Source organism: Vulpes lagopus, chromosome 9 (genome assembly GCF_018345385.1).
Source record: "Vulpes lagopus strain Blue_001 chromosome 9, ASM1834538v1, whole genome shotgun sequence".
In the NCBI taxonomy this organism is placed as follows: domain Eukaryota; kingdom Metazoa; phylum Chordata; class Mammalia; order Carnivora; family Canidae; genus Vulpes; species Vulpes lagopus.
This window is the reverse complement of record NC_054832.1, coordinates 58,897,676-58,909,526: the sequence shown is the minus strand read 5'-3', so window position 1 is coordinate 58,909,526 and position 11,851 is coordinate 58,897,676. Positions and strand designations below refer to the sequence as shown.

Sequence of the window (11,851 nt, the reverse complement as noted above, 5' to 3'; positions counted from 1 at the left end):
CTTCTGCCTCCCTAGTTCAGACACACCACACATCTTCCTAAAAGCAAGAAGGCCCTGTCTGACCATCATTTCACTTAAAGTGGAGAAACACACATAAAGGCTGCATTTTTATGGACATAAGAGGTTAGGGCTGATGATGTAGAGAAAATCAGTGTGGATTCTAAGAATTAGACAAGGAGTGATGTGCTCACTGCTCACCAGTCTGCAAGAGCCCTTCGCTCTGGGCTAATGCTCAAGATACAAATCCATTGATGAGGACAGAGGGATCCCCAAAAGCCTACTGTACCCCCCACCCTCCAGGGTTAGCTGTGCCACCCAGGAGCAGCCAGTCAGTCAAAATGTCCATATGTCTCTGATCATTCCAGAGGGTCAGAGGGTCAGCAGCCCCCCAGGTCAAGGGCAATCTAGCCACAAAAAGGCAATATAAATCTTCTCCCACATAACTTCCTCCATTCTCTCTGCCACAGTACATTTCCAGAATCCTCCTTTTCTGGAAATTCAAGAGACACAGACTAAGAGAGAAAATAATGTGAAGTAGAGGAAGAGTCACATTCCCAGAATTCCACCTAACCAGAGAGAAACGGAATAAAAGCAGCACTCAGCTCCTCCCCCTGTTGACCTGGTTAATACAAAACTCTTGCACCTTTGATAGGGTCCCTTCTTTCTGCTGCAGTCTGCCCTATCCAGCCTCCACACTCAGCCCTAGAAATGTGATTCCTCCAGTGCACAGTTTGGGCCACAAAAAAAATGGAGGTAGAAGGGGGGAAACAACGTGACATCTAGTCTAAGAGAACTAAAAAGGATTTCCTTGCTGCCTTTCCACCTTTTCTTATCTCCAACCTCACATAAGCAGATGGGTTTAACAGCGTGACTCAGGTGTCTGTGGAAGAGCAGAGAGAGTGCTGGAGCCCAAAGGGAGCACAGTCCTCACCCCAGCCCCAAGGTTTGCATTTCTCCACCCTGAGGGCTCCTCTGACAGTCTTCTGAGGGCTCAAAATGATAGAGTCCCCCACCATGAACTTACAGCTAGATTTGCAAAGTGGTCAGCAACTCTGATCAGGGCAAATTTTGCACGGAAGCCTCTGATTCCATTAGCTGAAACATTGTGACACCTCACATGACTTTGAACTTTATCAGTCCTTACATGCATACAAAGCCAGCGTGATGCCAGGAAGCATCAGCACAGAGCGTGAAATATCAGAACTCCTCACAATGCTCAAGGTTGTAATGAGACACAGGGTTTCATTCTGGCCTTGAGAACTCACAAATAGCCTGGATGAACTTGAAGCACCTTCAGAGGAGAGTCACAACTACCTCTTTGTCCAAATCAAAGAAAATGGAAAAGAGAAGGCTGACCTGAGCAACAGCAATATGCTCAAGGACAAATTTTTAAAAATTATAAAACCAAGGACGTCTGCGTGGCTAAGCAGCAAAGGTCGTGATCCCAGGGTCCTGGGATCGAGTCCTGCATCAGGCTCCCTGCTCCAAGGGGAGCTTGCTTCTCCCTCCACCTCTGACTGCCTCTCTCTCTCTCTCTCTCTCATGAATAAATAAATAAAATCTTTTAAAAAATAAAATAAAATAAAAATTATAAAACCATACTTAAAGACAGGAATAATACTCATATGATAACAAATATTTTGTTGAGTGATGTTTCTAACCATCAACACTTCCCTATTCAATTCATATCACATCTTTCTATGTTAGGGACTGTGCTAAGTCCAACAGACCCAAAACCAGTAAGTTGGAATCTCTGTCCCCCAAAGAGCCTGCCATCATCTCATCATGGGGACGACAGATAACTGGCAGGAGTGTGGCCATCCCTTCCATGCCTCCAGCCCTCCCCCAGGTCAACCATTAATCATGCATTCTTTCCCCTAAACCAGGATGCATGTTCAGAATACCACACCCAATTCAACCACAACCAGGCAGTCAGAGCTGCTAACCCCAAAATTATCTGGTGTTCCTTTATCACCAGAAAAAGAAACCCCATGTCTCCCTCTACAATGAGAATCATGATAATTATTATTATGGCACTTGTAGAGCTTATTGAGTTCCAGACCCTGTTCTAAGCACTTTATGACCACAACCTTTTTCAGTCTTGTCTCTCTGAAATGGTTGGTTAACAGAAATTTTATGTGGTTGTCAACTCATTTAAAGAAAATGGGATAAACTCCAGTATGAGGAAATTAGATGTCCTTCAGACAAATTTTCCACAGGTGATGGATGTTTCACATTAGCGATAACGAGAAAGCTGGTGAGTCTTCTTTCCAGGATGTCTTCAGAATTAGGATAGATTCTCATCCAGCCATAATGAGAAGTGCAAACCTGTCTAAATGAAGAAGGACAAACCAGATGACCTTTCAGTGTTCTTTTCATTTCCGAGATTCTACAATTTGTGGTGCTCCAGAATCAAATTTATTTTTTACTAAAGTCTGCAGTAAATTGTATTCGTTAAATTGTCTCCACATCCACTTAGCAGAAATGACAAATTAGTAAAGGGGGAGAGCAAGCAATTTGCAAAAACATATTTTTTAACTTCTATTAATCACATATCTACATTTTATGCTGAAGCACAAATCCTGTTTAGAGAATTACTCTCAAAAATGTCTCAAAGGCACACTAGACATGATGCAAAGGTAAAGGCCTAGAAACCCAAGCAAACTAATCGCTGTAACTTGTGTGAATAAATTAATCTGTGCTAAAATGCCTTAAAGTTAGCTATAATTTCATAACCATGTATTCCTTGTAGAAACAAACTGATTCTGCAATCCCAGTCATTTAAAAAAGAAAAACAAGAAATGACATTAGACATTAGAAATAAAATTTTTCGATTTTAAGAATTCAAATTTTTTGCTAATTGTAACACAGAAAAACATAATTTGCCGCATCTGGGTTTAATTTTTTTTTTAATTTTTTATTTATTTATGATAGTCACAGAGAGAGAGAGAGAGGCAGAGACACAGGCGGAGGGAGAAGCAGGCTCCATGCACCGGGAGCCCGATGTGGGATTCGATCCCGGGTCTCCAGGATCGCGCCCTGGGCCAAAGGCAGGCGCCAAACCGCTGCACCACCCAGGGATCCCTGCATCTGGGTTTAGCAAGAAATTGCCTTGTAATGCCTCATGGTAGAAGTCATTTCCCAAAGTAGCTAGAGCTTCAAATAAGAAGATCCCATTCCATTTCTTACCTTTAAATAATGGCATCCCAACATTTATGAGCTGTTACATGGAGCCATCTGACTTTATCTATTCTTAAACCTTTGTCTATAGCGTGAAGTTCTATCCATTATTAGGCTCTTGGTTCCCATCCCACTCCCAACCAGAACAAGGTTGACATAGATCTTCCGATTTCTGCTAAATAACTTAGGGAAACAACAAAGCATGTGCCAGCTAAATGGAGAGAAGAAAAGGAGCATAGGAGAAAGGAGAAGCTGGGAGAGCAATTTACAGACTTCCTGATCATTATCAAATCAAGAAATACAGGACAAAAAAACATATGAAGTCTTCTTTCTCTTCGTTGATAGAATTGCAAGTTTTTAGGTCTTCCTTTTTTACTTTTGCACAGCATTTTAGAAAAATCATAAGGGAAGAGAAAGTCTGGTGTATCATGAGTCCTGAGAATTGCAGCCCTTAGAGACTCTACTCAGCCCCCAGCCAAATGCCAACCACATCACAATGAACGCTTGGGCTTGAACACCCTTCTGTGGCGAATGTCTGCACATGAGTGAGGGAGAGGCGGGGCAGAGGGAATAGGAGACAGAGTATTAAGCAGGCTCCACACCCGGTGGGAACCCAGAAGTGGGAGAAGCCTGGCAGTGCTGAATCTTTGTCCAAATCAAAGAAAATGGAAGAGAGAAGGCTGACCTGAGCCTGAGATCATGACCTGAGCCAGAGCCAAGAGTGGACACTCAACCATCTCTGCCCTCCAGGGGTCCTGAAAGGGCTGATGTCTTAAATGAGTCATACCAAACCGGGCTCCTTGTACCATACAAGGTCTTGTGGGAAAATCATAGAAGAAATAGACATCCTGTAAATTATCGTCTTTTTTAAAAAAGCAAAATAAAAAAAAAAAATACTAGGACAAAGTGCAAGCGAAGTGCAGTGGTGCTGAAGGGGATGCAGTGCAGAAATTATATATGGAGAGCTCAGGGAGCTTCTTTAGCAAGATATGTGCTAAAGGGTTTTTGAGAAGCCAATAGAGGAAAAGAAATGCCCAGTTTGGGCATTTCTTATACAGGACACCGCGTATAAGAAGATGAAAGCACCCAGCTTGTTCCAGATTATAGCAAATACCTCGCAGAGTGCATGAAGATGTAGAGTGGCTTGGGCTAGGTATAGAACCTCGAAAGTCATGCTTTCACTAGAGAGTGAAATTCCTTCAAGAGGAGAGTGACAAGGGCACCTGGGTGGCTCAGTCTGTTAAGCGTCTGCCTTCCACTCAGGTCATGATCCTGGGGTCCTGGGATGGAACCCCACATTGGGCTCCCTGCTTGGCAGAGAGCCTGCTTCTCCCTCTCCCACTGCTGCTCCCTCTGCTTGTGATCTCTCTGTGTCAAATAAATAAATAAAATATTAAAAAAAAAAAAAAAAGGAGCAGAGTGACATGATCTGTCGTGAAGCAAATGAGACATTCAAGCAAAGAGGGCCGGGGACTTGAACGGGGGGAAAAGGGACCAAGCACTTGTTATTTGGCAAAGAATATCCTATGTGGGGGCAGCCTCAGTGGCTCAGCGGTTTAGCGCTGCCTTCAGCCCAGGGCGTGATCTTGGAGACCCCGGGATCAGTCCTGCATCAGGCTCCCTGCATGGAGCCTGCTTCTCCCTCTGCCTGTGTCTTCACCTCTCTCTCTCTCTGTCTCTCTCATGAATAAATAAATAAAATCTCCTTTTTTTTTAAATCCTATGTACTTCTCATGACTAATCTTATAGAATTATCACAGCAACCTTATAGTTGGGAAAGTTCTCCTGCTACCCCCACTTCATAGAATGGAAACTGAGGCTTAGAAATTGGAACTGAGGGCAGCCCCAGTGGCGCAGCGGTTTGGCGCCGCCTGCAGCCTGGGGTGTGATCCTGGAGACCGGGGATCGAATCCCACGTCGGGTTCCCTGCATGGAGCCTGCTTCTCCCTCTGTCTGTGTCTCTGCCCGGCACCCCCCCGCCATGAATAAATAAATAAAATCTTAAAAAAAAGAAATTGAAACTGAGTTTTGGCAGCAGGAATACTCTTCTAATAATTGAGATGAGGGAGGGATGGGCAAAATGGGTGAAAGGAAGTGGGAGGTACAAGCTTCCAGCTGGGAAATAAATAAGCCACGGGATGAAAGGCACAGCATTGGGAATACAGTGGCATTGTAATAGCACTGTAGGGCGACAGATGGTTGCGGCCCTTGTGATGAGCACAACATAACATATAGAGCTGCTGAATCACTGTGCCATACACCTGAAATGAATGCAACACCCTGTGTCAACCATACCTCAATAAAAACAAATAAATAAAAATAAAAGATATTACAGCCCCCCAAAAAAATTTAGATGAGAAATAAGGGGCTGAACTAGGACCCACAAGACCCAAAGGGAAGAAATATAAGAAATGGTATTTTAGAGAACAGCATTTTATATGCATTGTCTGCTTTTGTTTCCATTTGGAGACTGCATTAAAAGTGACAAAAAAAAAGAAAAGAAAGAAAGCGCACATTAGCTGTGCGCTGTTAAAACCAGTTCTTGGCCTCAACATTCCACCTTGGAGCCTTGTCCTTTGCTGTTCACTGCTTGGCCCAAAGTCAATGCCACATGCACTTAAGGCAGCACCCTATTACTGATACCAACTGTCCCACTCTGCCTATGGTTAAGAAAACTGAGTTGTATTAGTAATACTAATACTAATGCTTCTGCAATAAAGTATTACAGAAGTCAAACAATTTAATATAGAAATAAAAAAATTAATATAGAAATCAGGGCACACACAGTGGGACAAGCTAGGGAAACAAAGGGCAGGAAGGTTGCAACCGGACTCCAAAGCAAATAGCTCACAAATCTCACCAGCAAACTGCTATCATTCCTGAGTTTCTCTGAGAAACCAATTCTCCCAGTCTGCAGCAGTGAATGACATAGTACTCCCTCAGAGGTATGAGAAGCTGCGGCGCCCCTCCTCAAATACCGCCCCCAGCCCAAAAAAAAAAAAACCAAAAACAAAAAAACGCTGGCCTCTCTCACCACCACCTTCCATATCTCATGCAAATTCCTCTTATTGGCAAATTAAAACTCAGAGTCATGCAGGAAAGAAGATTCTGGGAAGTGTAGTTCTTGGCAGAGGAAACATGGGAAGAGGGTGGTAGTGATAGTATGGGGGGGGAAGCTATCCCCAATGAGAGCTCTCTTTCTGGGCCAGGCTCCTCTCTAAATTATTTTAGGTAGTTAAGGAAGAGGTAAAGTTTTTTTCTTGAATCTGCTAGGTCTTCATTGCCTTTAACTAAAAATAATTCACATGCCACAGTGGCATATTTTGCAGTCAGGTGTCCTGTTCCCCTTCAACACAAAGTTGAGAACAGCCAATCTAGAAAAGAGCATGAGCCCTCCTCTAGAGCAGCACTCCATTCCTTAGTACATGGCTGGAGCTGCTGCTTTCTCCCAGAGTCCCTGGAGAACAAGAGTATTGGAAGGGGACCTATGCCTGTAAGGGGCCCTGAGATTTTAGTTTCATGAACTCCTTGGGATTCATAGTTCTTGCCATCAAGGAGCTCATAAGCCATACATTTTTGTATAGTTTAAACATATCTAGAGGCACCTGGGGGGCTCAGTCAGTTAAGCATCTGACTCTTGATCATAGCTCAAGTCTTGATCTCAGGGTTGTGAGTTCAAGCCCTGTGTTGGGTTCCACACTGGTCATGGAGGCGAAAGAAAGAAAGAAAGAAAGAAAGAAAGAAAGAAAGAAAGAAAGAAAGAAAGAAAGAAAGAAAGAAAAGAAAAGAAAGAAGGAAGGAGGGAAGGAAGGAAGGAAGGAAGGAAAGAAAGAAAGAAAGAAAGAAAGAAAGAAAGAAAGAAAGAAAGAAAGAAAAAGAAGAAAGAAAATCTAATGACGCTACTCAAACACATGTGCACGCACACATTAAAAAAGATGAATGAAAGCCAAGACATAATTAAATATTAAAAATGATATAGAATGATACATTTGGAAACCCAGAAGAAAACTTAGAGGTCATCAAGCAGCTCTCCTCTTACACAGGAATTGAAAATAGAAGAAAATCTTGAAAAGAAATAGATACAATAGTACCCTAATTGAAGAGGGATAGGGTACAAAACAAAAATTTCACTTTTGAGGTTCTAGTAATAAATAGTGGGTGTGATTTGGCTAGGGTTATTTTAACAGACACTGGGAGGAGGGGACAACGAGTATGTTTTGTGATGTGATGTCAAAACGGAAGTTAGCTATTGCTTTCACTTTTCCTCCCTGAAAAATTATTCTACCCACCAGGTTAAGTGAAGAGGAAGCAGACATTCTTTAGTTTTTAAATGTTCTAGATATCAAAACAGAAGAGTAAGATTTAGTGATTTAGAGATAATACTATGGTTAGTTATAAAAGAGTGTTAAGGGAAACAGAATTTGCCACCCAGAAATATGCCTCTTTGACGTAAAGGATTATTTTAGGCTGATTATTTTTAATAAACAGTAGACATACGAAAAAGGAATAGAAGTTACTCTTTTGTAAAAGACATTTATATTTAAAGGGAAATCTCCATCTGTAAGAGTGTCTCCGTCCCTATACCAGGAACTTGGGGATGACTAAATCTCTAGAAATTCTTATTAATGGAGAAAGCAGAGACTTAAATCTGCACAATAACCATACCCTCCTTTACTGTACTTTGTACTTTCCATCACTGCTGCCCTCCTCATTCCCCACCTTCCCCCGCAGCATCCTCTTTTTTCTTTAGCTAGAGATTATATATAAGGTGATGGTGTTGGCCATTTGGAGGGGCAAGATAGCCAGTTTTCCTGGATATCTTCCATGATATGGAGATACAAGAGATACACGTTATTAAACTTTTGTTTGGTTTTCTTCCTGTTTAATCTTTTTAATACAGAGGGGTTTCAGCTAAGAACCTAGAAGGGTGAAGGGGAAAGTATTTTTCTACCCCCACAAGGGAGATAAGAGTATGCATGACAACAGACATAAATACCACAGTGGGCTAATGCCCCAGGTTAGATGACTATAGTCATGGAGATGTGTACAGTAAAATTTCAACTTATTAGAATTCTCAAGTGAATGGAGCATTTCTGCTAATATTTTGAGGAAAAATAATCAAATCAGAATGTACTTAACTCAGAAATAAGCATCTTTCACTTCTGTTTATCAAATGTTTATCAACCTCTGTTCTAGATTTAGGATCCATTCAGCCCTATTTTTCTTTTATCTAAACCAGGGTTTCTCAATCATTGACATTTTTGAATGAGTTATTCTTTGTTTTGGGGAGGTCCTGTGATTATTAGAATGTTTAGTAGCATCCCTGACCTTAACCACTAGATGCCAGTAGCACTCCCTAGTGGTAACAATAAAAATGTTGCCAGATGGTTGAGAATACTTACTTACCTAGGCCAATGCTCATTAAGAAGGGAGATGCAAATGATGACACTGGGTTGTTAAACCTTAAATCTCTTTCTCTGGTTAAGATTAAATAATGTTCTTCTTTACGAAGGAATGGAGGTCAGGAAGTACACATGTTACTAAATTTCTGTTTATTTTTATCTTGCTAGTCTGTCTTCTTATAGCCATCTAAAACCTAGATGGGTAAAGGAAAAATTATTTTTCCTCCCCTACATTACATTACTAAAAAAGATTATATTTTAGGTTAATTGAGAATTAACTATGCCATTATTCTTGGGTATTTCTATTTTATTCATTTTACTAAGGAATCTTTGCATGTAATCTTCCCTTTGCCTGAAATCTTTCCTGAACACAGGTGGGGTTTAAATAAATAAATAAACTAAATAACCAATAAGCATCGTAATCCCATGTGAGTAGTCTTATTGTTTCTTAATATGGTAAAGTTGAGATTAATAAATTCAATGTCCTGTGCGTATTACATGACCCATTTAAGTGAAATAATTAAACAGGTTTCTAACATCTCTACATTTTTGCTTAAATTTCTATGATCAGATTTTGTCATTCATGGTGATTTCCAACAGATGTACACTTGAGAATGTCCAAGTCAAAGAAAAGAGTAGAAGGATCCAGAAAAGTTGGAAGTAGTAAAAGAGTTAGGAAAAGACCCAGGAAGGAGGAAGAAGAGAATGGAGAACTGTCAAATGCTAGATAGGGATTGAGGAGTGGTCACTGAATTTGTCGATTGATAAAGACCTCTTCATTAGTCCTGATCACAAAATCTAGAATCTATAGAAAGAAAAGGTTGATAAATTTGGCAACATAAACTTTAAAAGATACTATAAACAGATTTGAAAGACAAACTAAGAACTGGAAAAATATATCTGCAACACATATAACTATAAAAGGGCTAATTTGCTTAATTTATAAAGAACTCTTCCAAATCAGTAAGAAAAAAACAACCCAAAAGAAAAATAGGCACAGAACTGGAAGAAGCAGTAAACAACAACAAAAGAATTCCAAAGGACTGAGTTGGAGCCACACCCAAGACGTGCACTCCCAGTTCCTTTTGGTTCTAAGTCCAAAATGGCAAATCTCAAGGATCAGCTAATTCAGAACCTTCTTAAGGAAGACCATCCCCCAGAATAAGATTACAGTTGTTGGGGTTGGTGCTGTTGGTATGGCTTGTGCCATCAGTATCTTAATGAAGGACTTGGCAGATGAACTCACTCTTGTTGATGTCATGGAAGACAAATTGAAGGGAGAGATGATGGAACTCCAGCATGGCAGCCTTTTCCCTAGAACACCAAAAATTGTCTCTGGCAAAGACTATAATGTGACTGCAAACTCCAAGCTGGTTATTATCACGGCTGGGGCATTTCAGCAAGAGGGAGGAAGTCCCTCTTTATTTGGTCCAGTGTAACATGAACATCTTTAAGTTCATCATTCCTAATATTGTCAAATACAGCCCAAACTGCAAGTTGCTTGTTGTTTCCAATCCAGTGGATATCTTGACCTATGTGGCTTGGAAGATAAGTGGCTTTCCCAAAAACCGCATTATTGGAAGTGGTTGCAATCTGGATTCAGCCTGGTTCTGTTACCTAATGGGGGAAAGGCTGGGAGTTCACCCAGTAAGCTGTCATGAGTGGGTCCTTGGAGAGCATGGAGACTCCAGTGTGCCTGTATGGAGTGGAGCAAATGTTGCTGATGTCTCTCTGAAGAATCTGCACCCTGACTTAGGTACTGATGCAGATAAGGAACAGTGGAAAGAGGTTCACAAACAGGTGTTTGACAGTGTCTATGAGGTGATCAAACTAAAAGGCTACACTTCCTGGGCCATTGGACTGTCTGTGGCAGATTTGGCAGAAAGTATAATGAAGAATGTTAGGTGGTTGCATCCAATTTCCACCATGATTAAGGGTGTCTATGGAATAAAAGATGTCTTCCTTAGTGTTCCTTGCATCTTGGGACAGAATGGAATCTCCTATGTTGTGAAGGTGACTCTGACTCCGAGGAAGAGGCCTGTTTGAAGAAGAGTGCAGATACACTTTGGAGGATCCAAGAGGAGTTGGAGTTTTAAAATTTTCTAGTGTACCACATCACTGTCTAGACTACAACAAGATTTTAGTTGGAGGTTGTATATGTTGTCCTTACTATCTGACCTGTTACTCAAGTCATAATATTAAAATGGCCTAAGAAAAACATCAGTTTCCTAAAGTTACAAATGGGAATGATTCACAAAACCCTGCAGCTATATCCTGATGCTGGATGACACCTGTCTTGTGTAGTCCTAAGCTGGTTAACGTAATACAGTTCCACCATCTCGGAGGCACCCCTGCCAATGTCATATATGCTGCAGTTACTCCTCAAACCAGATGTGTATTTACTGTGTTCTGTAACTTCTGATTCCTTCACCCCAATACCCAATATCCTTAGTCCATCTTTTTTTCTTCAGTCACATCCTGGGATCCAAATGTATAAATTCAATATGGCATGTATTGTGCAGAACTCTTCTAAAGGATCTTATTTTGTGTACTATATATGTCAGAATATAGTGTACATTGCCATATAATGTAAAAAGACAATGCATCCAGCTATCTGTCATACCAACTAAAATACCAAATAAATTTTGAACAGTGAAAAAAAAAAAGAATTCCAAAGGACTTTTAAATGCCTAGAAATTTAAAAAAAAAATGCCTAGAAATTACTTAACTTCATTCAAATGGCATGCAAATGAAACTACCATTAGATATCATTTTTCTTCAATCAGAATAGCTAAGATTTGTTCTAGATAACAATACAATTTACTCATTGTGTAGGAAACTAGCATTCTCGTATACTGTGGGATTGTTAAATCACTATAACTTCGTTGGAGGGAAACTTAATATCTATTAAAAGTTAAAAACTTGATTTGACGTGGCAATTCATCTTTTAGGGATTTATCTTAAAGAAATATTCCCGTGTGAGCAAAAAGATGTTCATCACAGCCTACTCTAAAAAGGTGACACTAGGATGCCTGGGTGGTTCAGAGGTTGAGCATCTGCCTTCAGCTCAGGTCATGATCCAGGGTTCTGGGATCCAGTCCTGCTTCTGGCTCTGTGGGGAGCCTGCTTCTCCCTCTGCCTATGTCTCTGCCTCTCTCTGTATGTCTCTCATGAATAAATAAATAAATCTTTTAAAAATAAATAAATAAAACAAAAGCAACACCAAATAAAACTTCATGTCCACTGCAGGAGTTCAGGACATGCCATCC

The 11,851-nt window shown here is 40.7% G+C and overlaps 1 pseudogene; it reads left to right on the top strand.

Moving 5' to 3' along the window:
* The first annotated feature begins 9,621 nt into the window (after window positions 1-9,621).
* Window positions 9,622-10,678, top strand: LOC121498947 (annotated as a pseudogene).
* The last annotated feature ends 1,173 nt before the right edge of the window (window positions 10,679-11,851 follow it).